This window comes from Battus philenor, unplaced genomic scaffold, assembly GCF_028537555.1.
Source record: "Battus philenor isolate CCGP_79_NKW_IND1 unplaced genomic scaffold, ilBatPhil1.0.hap1 SCAF_21, whole genome shotgun sequence".
Classification (NCBI taxonomy): Eukaryota; Metazoa; Arthropoda; class Insecta; order Lepidoptera; family Papilionidae; genus Battus; species Battus philenor.
This window is the reverse complement of record NW_027181684.1, coordinates 7,697,941-7,711,764: the sequence shown is the minus strand read 5'-3', so window position 1 is coordinate 7,711,764 and position 13,824 is coordinate 7,697,941. Positions and strand designations below refer to the sequence as shown.

Sequence of the window (13,824 nt, the reverse complement as noted above, 5' to 3'; positions counted from 1 at the left end):
TATGGAGCACCTGCCATGGTTGGACGTCATCATGGATTTATAAGCTATTTAAAACAAAATGTGTCAGGGGTGTTACATTGCGTCATCCATCGACAACATTAAGTTGCTAAAAATTTGAGTGTTAGATTGCATGAATCACTTCATTTAGTCATTGATGCAGTAAACCGAATCCGAAGCAACGCGTCGAATACGCGGTTATTTGCGCAGTTGTGTGAAGAAAATGACGAACACTTTCATCAATTACTCCTTCACACTGAAGTACGCTGGCTGTCGAAAGGCTTATGTTTGACAAGATATTTTGCACTTTTTGAGACTATTTTAGAATTTCTGGATACTAAAGGTAAAATTTTAAAAGAAAACTTTATGAAGAAGAAAACAGATCGCCTATTTAACAGATTTGTTTACAAAATTTAATACGGTTAATTACAAGGCGACAGTTTAAATTTGATTAAAACAAAGTCCATCTTTTCAGCGTTTCTTGCCAGAGTTAAAGTTAAACTAATGAACCAAAATATTGGACGGGGCGGATTTTCTCAGTTCCTCAATTTGTAACAGACAAGCTGCCAGGAAGACGACGTTTCAACTTATGTTCAACATTTAAATGCCTTCTATTCAGATTTTGAATCTAGGTTTGAGGATATTTTGACTATGGTAATACCACCGTGAATAATTAAACCATATGGTGACATAGAAGAAACGAATGTCAAAATACAAGAGGAACTGACTGAACTGAACAAACGAAGAACTTAAGGTTCAGTTTTAAAACGGATATCAGCAATTCTGGCTGCAAAACAACATACCCGTTATTTATCCCATATTATGGAATATAGCGAGGAAATTTTTAATTTCCTTTCCGTCGTCATACCTAGTGGAAAGGGGGTTCAGCGCTGTTACCAATCTCCTAACGAAATAATATAGAAGCAGACTGGACATCATTAGCCGAGGAGATTTAAGATTAACCCTTACAAAACTGAAGCCAAATGTTGATAATTTATAATTAAAGCATCAGGTTTATCTTTCTCACTAAAAATATTGACTTATTGCTTATGTTATTTTATTTATAGTTTATTTTATGTTTATTTAATGTTAGGTATATTTTACATAACAGATACAAAATTTTATTTTCAGTAGTTTTAATTTAAATTCAATTAATAAATTATAAATTAACATGTGATTTTATTTTAAGTTTTTAACATTAAACTTAACTACAGTCAGAAATTTACAGGAAATCAATATCAGGTAAGTAGGCGGTCTACCCAACACGGAAAACATGGCAAGGGGTCTACGACACAAAAAAGTTTGGGAAACTCTGCGCTAGTCTGTATCGTTGTGAGCTTGGAAGTTTCACTGACTGGAATCCACCGATTTCTAGCGAGAAAACTGAAGGAGATACAGGCCTGTTCTCTGAATACTTAAGTCTATGATAATCTTTCTGAATATCGTGTATACCACCGTCGTGTTACCTATTGATTAATATTCTTTTAGGCGTTAATAGGTATTGCTACATAATATAACAGTGTAATTGACTATTCTAAAAATTAGTTATAATTATTTTACGACCTAATTTAAAACGTCTTACAAAAAGTGTTTTTGGTAGGTAGGCTCGTAAATCTTCGTTTATAAGAAAACATTGTCCAATTAACCGAGGTTATAGAAGTTCGTTTTACTATTTGTACGACCTATTTTAAAATATGTCGGATGGGCGTGTTAAATTGGTATTCAGTAGGTATAGCTTCTGTGCTTGTAAATCTGAGTTGAAAAGAAAAAATGGTGAGTTTCACCTATTGGTCTCTGACAGTGATAGTGCATAACGACGAGATAAATAACTAGGTTTTAGTCACTTTCTACACAAAAATAGTTTTAATATTTAATATAATCTATTTGCCGTTTGGTTCCGAATCTGATGTTTTAATTTTTTTTGGTATGTTTTTGGCAGAATCCTCGAGAAATTAAACTTATTATTTTATCAATAGCTACAAATTTATTAATAAACTAATGTATCTCAAAATGTGTAATAACAATTATTGTATCATTTTTATAATGTAATTTTTAAGGCTAATCAAATAAGTTTCTTCGACTACATAATGTAGGTATGGAAAGTGCATAACGCATCACGATGATCGGTTGCTTGTATCAGCGAGAAGCGGTGAAAACTGGTTTTAACCAAAACAACCCATCCACCAATATGGCTTACTCTGAACGAGGGGCCGTACCTCAATTTGTAGTCTCTATGATATAATCACTACCATAAATAAAACTGATAATTATACATGAGGTTCTCTGAAATAACACAACCAAATGAATATTGTGTCGAGAATTCTAACACAAATAAAACTTCAAACAGAAACGCTTAAACGTTCGCTTGTTCCATACTAATAAAAGTGTATCTGAAGGATGGAAAGTTCAATTTCTAAGAACGTTAGAAGCTTTTAGTGATTTAAATATAAATTCATTCAAAAGGTTCATTCAATAGATTTGGATTGCTACAAAGCAGTTGTATCTACTTTATACGGGATGTCAATAATACCGGTTGACGGCAGTTCCGAAGGGATGACTTCATTGTGAAGAATGTTTCAACGAAATGACCGTGCCGCAAATTGATTCTCATGTCAATTAATTATAGCTTATGAAACTCAATATGTAAGGAAGACAATCGTCTCGAGTAATATGTATGTACATATATTCCAACCCCAATTTAATTTGTTGTTTACTTTGTGCTCTTGTCCTCGTTCTTAAGTTTTACGTAGTATCATAAGATATAGTAGACATGTAACGCATTAGAAAAATTGAAAAAACTCAATACCTTGTATAACAGATCCGATTCTATTATACTACCATGAAAGACAAAACACACAAGTATTTATTTTGTAAATTTTCAGTGATTGTTTAATTAATTAATAATAATTAATAATGTTATTTTTAACCGCTGGAAGTATCTCTTTTTAAAAGCATTTTTCGTAATAAATTAAATGTAATTACTGTTTATCTGTGGTAGTTCAAAAGATTTTTCTTATTTACACACCATTGCTTAAAATTTGCATATATTATTTCTAAATTACATTTGGTTAGAGTTAAAAAGACAATCAGAGGCTTGAGTACATAATTCGAGTAACTAAGCACTTTACAACTTTTTACAATTTTCTTGATGGATTCTCTTTCTAAAATAAACTGTTTTTAATGTAGGTTAATAAATCAAAAATGCAAAGAACAACAATCCTTTGATTTCCCGAAGTGGCCTATGAGCGATCGACTGTCGAGAAAGTTGTAAGCAAAATAACCTAGCGATACAATTTCGACGAACTTCACACCTTTATCTTTGGATTAGTCGCGTTCACGCCGAAAGGTTATTAAAAATTTACTCTGTTTTGATACACAAAACAATGGTGTCGATACGTACTGCACTAATTTATGTTATCTTTAGAAAAGGGTGAATCCGTTCTTGAAATGTGATGATAAGTAATTTTTAAAATTAAGAATTGAAATAATGTATAAATATTTCGTGTCTGCATCGATATGAATATTTTGAATTGTACAAACTGCTGAGATTAAACAATAAAATTTATAAAAGTAAAAATACAACAAAAATCTACCATCGGTTTTGTTTTAATTCAGTAAACATTGCGCACATTTCAACACAAATGGGTGATATTCTTCTTCTTTTCAGCCGATAGCAGCCCACTGCAAAGCACGCTGACCGGTCTTGCGCTGCCCGCGTCTTGCTATTTTCTGCGACCTTAACTATGTCGTCGTTCTCCCTAGTGGGGGCTTAACCGAGCCACGTCTACCGGCTCTTTATCATCACTTGATAATCTTTTGAGCGATGTTCCCGCCCCATGCCACTTCTGACGAGCAATTCTTCGAACTATGTTTGTGACCTTGGTTTTCTGTGGATCTCGTCTTTTCTGATTCGATCCCTCAGCAGGACTCAGGGCATAGTCCTCTCCATTATTCTATATGTGACCGAAAGCCAGCTTATGAAGCTCACGGTAACCGACTACGTCTCGGATACGTATGTCATCACTGGCAACACACATTGGGTAATGTTTATAGTATTTATTTAAATTAATTAGTAGTTTTTCAAGTCTTCCTGCTTATGTGAGAGGACAAATTACTCCTTGTACTGTTGAAGGCTCCGAAAAATGCAAAAAGTACTTTTGTTAGTGTATCTGTTATAATTTTATTGAAGTTACATCCGTAATTTCTTTAAATACTAATATCTCTCAATTATTCCTTGTCATGTCAAAAAATAAGTCTATTTATAACTGATTACCATCAATGACACCATTGAAGTATTTTGTAAGCAACCGTCGTAATATCATGGCTTACCTTATGTTATGAAATCTAGCATTCACTAGGGGTTTACGTTTTATCTTTAACGTCATAAACGTTTTAGAATATTTGTAACATCTTGAAAATTTATAAATGATACGTCAATATAATACAACAATAACTATACGCAATGTTTCACTGTGGTTGGTCCCCGTATGGTTCACTCTATTAATTAGTTAGAGAAGGCCGTTGCTTAACGGATTCTGTTTGGAGACCACGCCATCGTCGTAACCTGTGACGGGTTTTTGGAGAATCCTGTTCCACTACTACTGACTAAGACTACGCGTGCGTTTAAGAGGGGGTACTACGAGAGTACCCAAGGGTAGTCCCACTAGCTAAGACAACTCCGGGACAGCCTTTCTCCGTAAAGCTTTTATCTCGCTGACTCAGAGCGGCTACTTTAGGCCAATTCTACTAGGGGTAGCTTACGGTAGCTTCGTTAAGGCATCAGCGAATAATAAATGTATTCTATCTTTTATAGACGCTAATTAAAGTCACTTTAAAGAGCATTAAAAATAACAGTAAGATAAAGTAACTGCCTTTCTATTTTTAATATCACAACGCTAGAAGTGCATCCAGAACAAAGTCCATGCAGTCAGTCCTTCACTATTACAAATTAGAAACACCTTACCGGGTTTTAATGGTTAGTAACCCTATAGAACCTTGTCTTACAGTAAAGAGTATTATATGCAAACTAGTAGATAAGGTTAAGTAAGAAAACAAAACGCTTAAAAGATCAACACTCATCTTTATATATATTTATTTATTGCAAAAGTTACTTCTATGTACAGCGGCGTCCACCATGTCTGTTTTACAGAAACATGTAAAGAAATTTTGAAAGTTTCAGTTGGATTATCCTTTAAAACAAACTAGTTACCACCAACATTAATAACTAGATTGTAATCAGCTTTTTGTGTCGAAAACTGTTAATGTATTCATAGTCATTCACAGTCACATCATGTATTTTATTAATTTATTGTAAAATTTTGTGTTAGTCACTTATATAATTTTAGTGACTATTAAATTAATTAGTGTTATTTTATACATAAACGTTACATCGTAATTTTTTTAAAATAAACCAAAAAATCGTTAGGTATTATATAAAATGCTAACTGTTTCAACATTTTAGCCACAGTAAATAACATTGCAAAGTATACAGACAGTATATATATTATAAAACCAATTAAATAATTAAGTTTTTAAATATGTCGGGGAAAAATTTGTTCAAATGTGAAATTGCTTTGTTGTTAAGAAATATACTGTAAACAAATACTTTTTCTTGTCAATTATACAACTCATGATGTTTGCTTATGTTTTACCCTATCATTATGTTATGAAGGCGTCTGGCTTTTTATACAGATTATATTTGTTTCTAAACACTTTTTTTTTGAAACCAAATCTAGCAGTATCCTGTATTTGGAGGGATCAGTCTTGATCTTGAGGTGGCAATGGGTAGGAGAATAGAGGAAGAAAATGTTGCCTCCATCATGGGCGCCGATAAATGTTGCCATGTCTTCTCAGCGTTCTGTAAAAAGGTGGTACAGTACACGATAAACGAAAATAAGACTCGGGGACAAAACAAATGGCTCCAATAACATCCACGGTAAGTTATGCCTGCAAGAAAAAAACAGGTATTTAAATAAGGTTAACGAGATTAGATATAATAAGAGTTTTACTTGAAAAAATGCAAATAAAAATTATATTACTACGAGTCAAAAAATTTGTGATAATCTAATAAAGGCATGTAATAATCTATGACCTAGGAATGTGAACCAGAAAAATAAGTTGATGTGTGAACAAAAGACACGAAAGAGAAGGGAAAAAGGCATTGTGAAGGATAGAAGGTAGGTATATAAGAAATTGAGAATGATGAAGGTGAAATGATGGATAAAATTAAAATTTTAAAAAATAAATACTTAAATGTTTACCCGATGAAGTAAAATCAAAAAAGAACAAGAGGCGTCCAAAAATGGCGACTATAAAAAAGCAATAACTATAAAATTTCTCAATAATCCTATAATAAACAAGAATGTTTTGAGACACTAGATCTGCTCACAAAACTTCCTTTATAATGACAATATTTTAAGTGGTTTATGGTATTCGGTTTTACTTAAATAGTTCAATATAAATACAGGGTTATGTTACTAGTTTAAACTGCTCTTGTTTTTAATGACCGGAGCTATCAAATGAGAACAGTTTACTTTTGAACTATTTCTTGGTATTCATGATGTGCACAGGAACCAAACTTAAAGGTCTCATCGATGCATCATTATTTGTTCGAGCTGTAACAAACTGCATAATTAAGGCGGTAGTTAATGAAATTTTATTAACGTTCATCATCACGTGAGCTGAAAAGTGCCGCCGCGAATAGTCTTGCGTCCAACGACGTCGTCGGTCCATCTAATTCGCTAAGTCTACCGGCTCGTGGTCGCCATTATTTACTTTAAATTATTATAATTTTAAATATAGCTTGGACGATTAACGATTCTGCCTACATTGCGGAAATAGAGACAGGCCCTTCGCTTTGTAGCTTAATTTTTTGCTTCTGAAATGGTTCAGTCGAGTCCGCACATAGCAGAAGCCTTATGCCTCTTCACTTCACCGTTGGTGATCATAGCACGGTTACTAGCCACCTGGCCTATAAAGCAGAAATCGGTTCGAAAGTGTTACTTACTGTAGCTGCCTTACGGCATTGTCATCATTGCCATTATTTCAGCTGTAAGACTGCTGTAAATTTGCTAGGTTTTCAAAAGGACTGGTTGGAGGCGGCTTATGTCGTTATATATCGTTATATATCTTCATATATCGTTTTTCGATTACCTTAACAAAGAAGGTCCTAAGCTGTAATTGCCAATCCGTGCTCTCCACTCCCAAACCCAGGCCCAACTGGCCATAGTTTCTGCGCAGTATGTAACCTTCCCGCTGCCACTTTCATTTGCCGATTCCCTAGGGCGTCTTATCGACACTTTCGTTCGTCTATAGATCTTCTCATTTCTGATTGGATCTCATAGAAGGATCCTGGGTATAGGATGTTCATAGCTTGTTGAGCAACTATGAGCTTATCCATTAGGCCCAGAATGAGAGACCACGTTTCAAGATCGTAAATTGTCACTAATAACACTCTTTGTCCCTAGACTTTCATCTTTAGGTACAGAGGGATATTGAACCAAAAATGTTTGGTAGTTTCCCGAACGAGGCTTTGACTAATAGGATTCGACGATTGATCGCTTTCTCAAAGTTAAAGCATCAGTATCTGGTAAAGACATTTTAACTTTTTTAGATTCTTATCTTAGCATAATATTGTATAAGAGCATTGGAGATAACAGTGAATAAGTCAATCATCATCATTATTTAAGCAGTAGGACATTTTCTGCTGGGTATCGGCTTTCCCATAGATTTAAAATTGCCAAAAGCAAGATAATAAACCATAAAAATTCGTTACTCTTATGCCATTATAACATAATGTTAAAATTTGATTTGACATTAATAATAAAAATTCTGACATGAGCATAATTTTGGTTTTCATAACAGCGTTAATCTAAAAATTAAATTAAAAAAAACATTGAAAATCGATTGTTAATACGCAGGGATATATTCCAGTCTTTAGTAAATGGAGATTTACTATATAGTGTCTGAATTTTTAATAAAGAAAGATGTAAGTTTATATTTTCAAATAAAATTACACCGTGTGTTTACAATAGTTTTTGGTATTTGTTTTATTAACATTGTATTTTGAGTGCTTCCTCATAATCCACTGTCTTATGAAGCGCTTATCCTGAAATCATTCAATTTTACAACCGATTCATTTCAGCTTCGCGGTAAATAATATACGACGGCAAATAAAAATAAATTTGAAAACCCGCTGGTATATAACGGTTCAAGTAACTTTTCAGTCATAATGCGCAGTGGTTGTCCGTTGAAACTGGCAGAAATCTCGTCGTAACTAGAATTAGTAATTGGTGTAATTAAAAAGTATTGTTTATAAGTCGCATTCGCGGAGGCTTTACGGCTTTTCGCCGTCGTCTTCTCAACGAAACGCACGCGCTAGTTCGCTCCGCGTTTTGAATTCCGATATCGGTTACACATATATACTTAGGGAAAATTATTATTGAGCTAGAATTATTTATAAATAAATCGTCGAACTGTTATTTTAACCTGTTGCTTCGCATATTTATTTAGGTAAATTACAGTAGTGTTTTAGTGTATTTGTTAAGTGATAATTTTTATTTATCTTGTGTCTTCGTGATGTGATACTTTCTGTGTTACAAGGCTACTGCAGGTTAGTAGTGAACATAATATACCATTTTCTTAATTAATGTTAAAACATTAATAAAAAATTCCAACAATAAATATTAAAAAAACGCTCTGTTTTACCGTGATAATCAAGTACATTCAATGATTGTCTGTAAGAAATCGATGTTTGCGATAAGACCGACGTTCGTACATTTTTTCTTTTTGTGTAGTTTATATGATATGGTTTCTATTTCTATATTTTGATGTACAATAGTTTTACATAACTACATAAATAATTCCAGTCATGTGTGAGCAATACAAAAACTTTATCTGTTTAAGTTTTTAAATGTTGTTTTAATTGTTTTTAAATTTTACTATATTATTCGTTTTATGTATCTAGAGGCATTCGAATATTTATATCTAATAAGTTAATCTCGTTATTTCACATATAATTTGAGTGGAATAATACAAGAATGATAATGTAAATAATCACATAATATTTTATTATAAAAAAATCAAAGATTTTGTTGCTATTTGTTAAGGAGGGAATGAGAAATTTAAAAACTTAACATAATCATTTTGTACTACTAAACATTAAAAAAATAGCACATCATTATAAAACTGCTTAGTTTTTAACCTCCATATTCTAACGTTTCACAGTATCTAATCGGTTGAAAATAAAAATTAAAATAATAGGAATAAATCGAAAGTTCGTTTATACAGAGTACGCTTATTAGATACTACTACCAGATAATGTAAGTATAATGAGATAATAAATTTTTGAATAAGTTATTTAAATATTTATTACAGAGTGACATACTTTAGTTAATATTTATTTGGAGTTTCATATGTTTGAAGTGATTAAAGAGATTCTCAATAATGATATTTTGTTATCAATTTCATCGATTAATTGAATATTAATTTAAAAATAAATAATGAAAACGCATAAAAAAGGCAACAGTGACAGCAGAAAGTGTTTTTTTTAAATTTGTTCATTGTAGATTAAATCGTACGAGTGATTTTTTTAGTTTTGAAAAAAAATAGACTTTCTTTGCATAAGCTTTAAAATATTTACTGTCTAGAAAGATGATATAATATGCATAATAAATAAATATTTATATACGATATGTAAACCTAGATCTGGGCGTAAATTATGATAATTTATAAGAAAATTTTATAAATAACTAGATCAAACTGAACAAAAACTAGTACATACGTTCTGACCCAAGTTAGAAGGATAAGTGACATAGTAATTACATTGCTAAGTGCATATTATTACTCCGATAACAATCTCATTGGGTAATTGGTTGTATTACCGCAGACTAGCTCACCTAAGATTTTTAAAGATAGCAGTTAATCATACTACTTGATAATAAATTCTTTGAAAACACAGACGATAAAATATTTTTTTAAATATATATAACTTCGTTAGCAATTCATTGAACCAAATTTCATTACAAACTTTGATATTCAGTTGTAACTAGCAGTTGCTTTTTTGGTTTTAAATTGTTTGTTGGAAATAGGTATAAAAGCTTGAAAGGGGTGAATACATAGCTCGTTTGCTATTAATTAAAGCATGGTACACCATATCCAAAAATCAATGGTTTAAAAATAATTACGAAATGATAATATAACAAAAAAAGCGGTCAAAAAATTTAGATTACTACATATTCAAATTAACTATTGTTTACTATCTGTTCCTGCAGATTTTATCCTGTGCAAGATAGTGTATGATATTTGCTTGTGACACAACAACTGGAAAAATAAATTAATGTAACACATTTCACTATGATATGATACGCTTTAAAACTTTGTTACATACAATTTATTCGACTCTTTAAAGCTTTTTCTTCACCCTGTATGTTTTCTGTAGAAAGTATCAAAACTTCATTTTAGCGGGCAAAAATAATTTGACGTAATTCAAATTAAAAAATTGGAGCAAGAAAAGAGACAAGATGAAAAGTAGAGAATACATTAAAAATAATCTTCTGACTTTTTAAAAAGCGAACATAGACATCGTTCTCAAATTTCATATGTATAAAAGTAGAGTAAACATTTATTGTGTTTTAAAAATGAGACAAAATAGTACATATTAATTTATTGATAAGGTTTCTAGCGTGAGAGATGACGGTTTATCGCTGTACAAGCAACAATTTTAAGAATTATCTATGCAAAAGAAAAACATGTCATTTACCATAACGTGAACGCAGTTTTTATTATTTAGTGAAAATAAAAAAAAATCGACCAAAAAATGATTAATAGTATTTTTCCGTCCTATCTTTAAAATAAAAAATTAAGAGATAGAAATAAAAAATAGAAGTTGTAAATCGTTTTAAGCGTTAGGTTTCTACTTTTATAGCCTTTATAAACGATTATGTATAACCTATGGGGAGACATCGTAAGTAAGCCGGCTTTCTATTAAAGGGGGAAACAAAGTATGATGGGGGGTAATAGTCAATTTTTTTTCCTTTAATCGAATTTTGTATAATGATACAAAATTCGGTTAAAGGAAAAACATGGTTCGTAACAGGTGGAAATGAAGGAATGATAAACTTCATTAACTATGCATGTCAAAATAATATAACATCATGATCGTCATTATCATCACCTTGGGACATTCCATGCTAGATATAGCTCTTCCTCATAGATTTCCATTAAGATGGGATGGAAGTGGCCTGTATCCAGCTTTTTCCGAAGACCGTAACAAGGTCATCTCTCCACGTTGTGATTTAACGTCCGCGGTCACCACCCCAGAATCATAAGGCCCCAACGACCATCTATTATACGGGCTATGTGGCCTGTCTGCTGCCATTTCTACAAGTACATATATATAAACATGATTGCAATGCTACTTTCGATCATCAAACTTTGGCACAGTATTGTATATCAACTATATGCGAATTCACGGGCCCGCTGAACCAAAGATATCATCACAAAGAAATGAATAAAAGTAATTATGGAAAAATATAAAAACGTTGAAAATTAATTAGATTTTTTAATAATATTTTTCTATTACTGTTACAAAAAAATCTTGAACTTAGAAGATTTAAAATTCTATGATAGTAGAAAATAACTGTCATACAGTAATATGTATACGAAATGTCTGTGAACGTATTTATGAATGAATACAGACGTGGCAATGTGAGATGTTTGTTAATGTCTGGCACAATCACTCTGAACTTATATAAAACTGATGTCAGCAACTGATTAAATCGCTAAAGTCAAAATCAACCGGAAACGTCATCATCACGAAACATTTGTATGCTACAGTTATTTTATATTCTTTCCTGTTAGCCCTCGCGCCTTTGTAAGTGTTCTTTAATAAGAAATGTATTGATCTCTGGCAAAGCATCAAAGCAAGATTTAAACTACATAAAATATTATTAGATCGACTTATGAATCATTCTAAATAGGAAGTTACTGAATTCGTAGCGTTACAAACTTAGCGTGTGTTTACGTGTAGGTATTTTTGTACCCGCATGTTTGTAAAACTACAGACGATCTTTTATTAATTCAAAAAATATTTTAACTGTTATTAATTTCGCAGTGACGGAGCCTGATCGACATTACTGAAACGTTATTTATTTTTATGACTCCGGATACCATTCGTTTTATGTTCATCATATTCAGCATTCCATTTTGATATTTATCTTAGTCATTGTAATTGGAAGAATAATTGCAATTTTGCCGTTCTTCATCACGTCATCAATACATCGCCTTTAAGATCTTACTGGACGAACTATTTTATTTATTCCATCATAAAAAACTGTAAGAATCGAATAGTACAATTTTAGAATGAGAGGAACACCGAATTTGCGTTTTACTTTTTCATCGGTAAACTACCAGAAAAACTGTAAGCGGTTATTTTTCATGTATATGCCTTATGATGATGGTCTACCATCAATGTGTGTTTCCTGTGATGACTTACGGCACAAATGTAGTCTTCCATTTCCGGCCACTTTCACAAGCTCGCTCTACAAGCAACGGTGACGGCGATGTTTGGAATATCTCTTCTAGATCAAATCTAGAAAGAGGATATCGGAAGAAGAACGAAAGTAACCGACATGTCCCAGCGGAGCGGCAAGATTCGCCGGTTTCATTATAAATTTATGGGGGAGGCTTATGCTCAGCATTGAAAATCCTACGGTTTAAATGATGATAATGATAAATACATGTTATGAGTTGATTTACTCTGTTTTGTTCATAAAGAAGAAGAAAAATATTGAGGAATTATTACAGAAGTTTTCAATTTCTAGGAAATTGCATAAATTAAAGTCCTATTATTGTCATTAGTTCAAACCCGGACGGCATTGACCGCCTTTTATCAGGCGTGTCGACCACCTGTTTTCCTCTTTGTGTAGTTAAAAAACTGCCAAAGAGCATTAAGCCCTTTGTTGTACATATCTTCTGAAATCTTTGTTTGTCGCCGTAAAATAAGATTCCTTGAATGAAACCGAATGAAAAATATTCTTCGATACACTAATATAAAATTTATGTAATCTTTATGTTTCAGTTTTTTCATCACTGTTCAAGACTTCAACAAACTAAATTAAAAACACTGGAACTGCTTACTTATATATAAATATATAAGTAAATATGATAACGAATTTGTTTCGCAACGCTTGATGGGGGTGTGGCTTAATCAAGTAATAGAAAGTTAGCCTATCCTTATATCGTGGCAAATGTGTATATATTTGGCTGTATTTCATAGACGTACATTAAAAAAATAGAATATTAATAGTTGTTTGTAAAGTAAGGTTTTTATTTTGATGTGGTATACCAAAACAAAGAAGCTTTAAATATGTCTTCATCTGTGTTCTCGAGTTTCCATGCTTTTTTATTTATATAAGGCACGGCAACAGCCAAGCATAATAAACATCTACATATAACATTGTACAAGTTTCATATAACATCGAACATTGTAATTTTGAATATGTTTGCCTATTGTAGGCGTAAACAGCCCTAGCCACAATTATGTTAGCCTTTAACAAAACATTAATAAAGAAGAAAAAAAGCTCACTAATAATAGAGTGTTTTAGTATAAATATAGAATTAAAAACCTAAAACAATACGGTAAACTTTTATTAACATTGTAACCGATGTTAATGCGTTTGGCTTTGTGTACCTTTAACCACTGAAAACAGAGCGCAATTGTTTTTTATTACAACTTAATAAATACAGAATTTACGAGTAAATATTTTAGAACGATTATTCAAATATTTTTTCATTTTCTAGCTGTCGCATTAATTAATGGGTCTTATT

The 13,824-nt window shown here is 32.0% G+C and overlaps 1 protein-coding gene across 1 annotated transcript in view; it reads left to right on the top strand.

Moving 5' to 3' along the window:
• The first annotated feature begins 8,323 nt into the window (after positions 1–8,323).
• Positions 8,324–13,824, top strand: part of NKCC (sodium potassium chloride cotransporter) — a 48,626-nt gene continuing 43,125 nt past the window's right edge. Inside the window, exon 1 of the mRNA XM_068766341.1 lies at positions 8,324–8,608. The gene's annotated coding sequence lies outside the window, so the exon portion shown is untranslated. The remainder of the gene's footprint in view (positions 8,609–13,824) is intronic.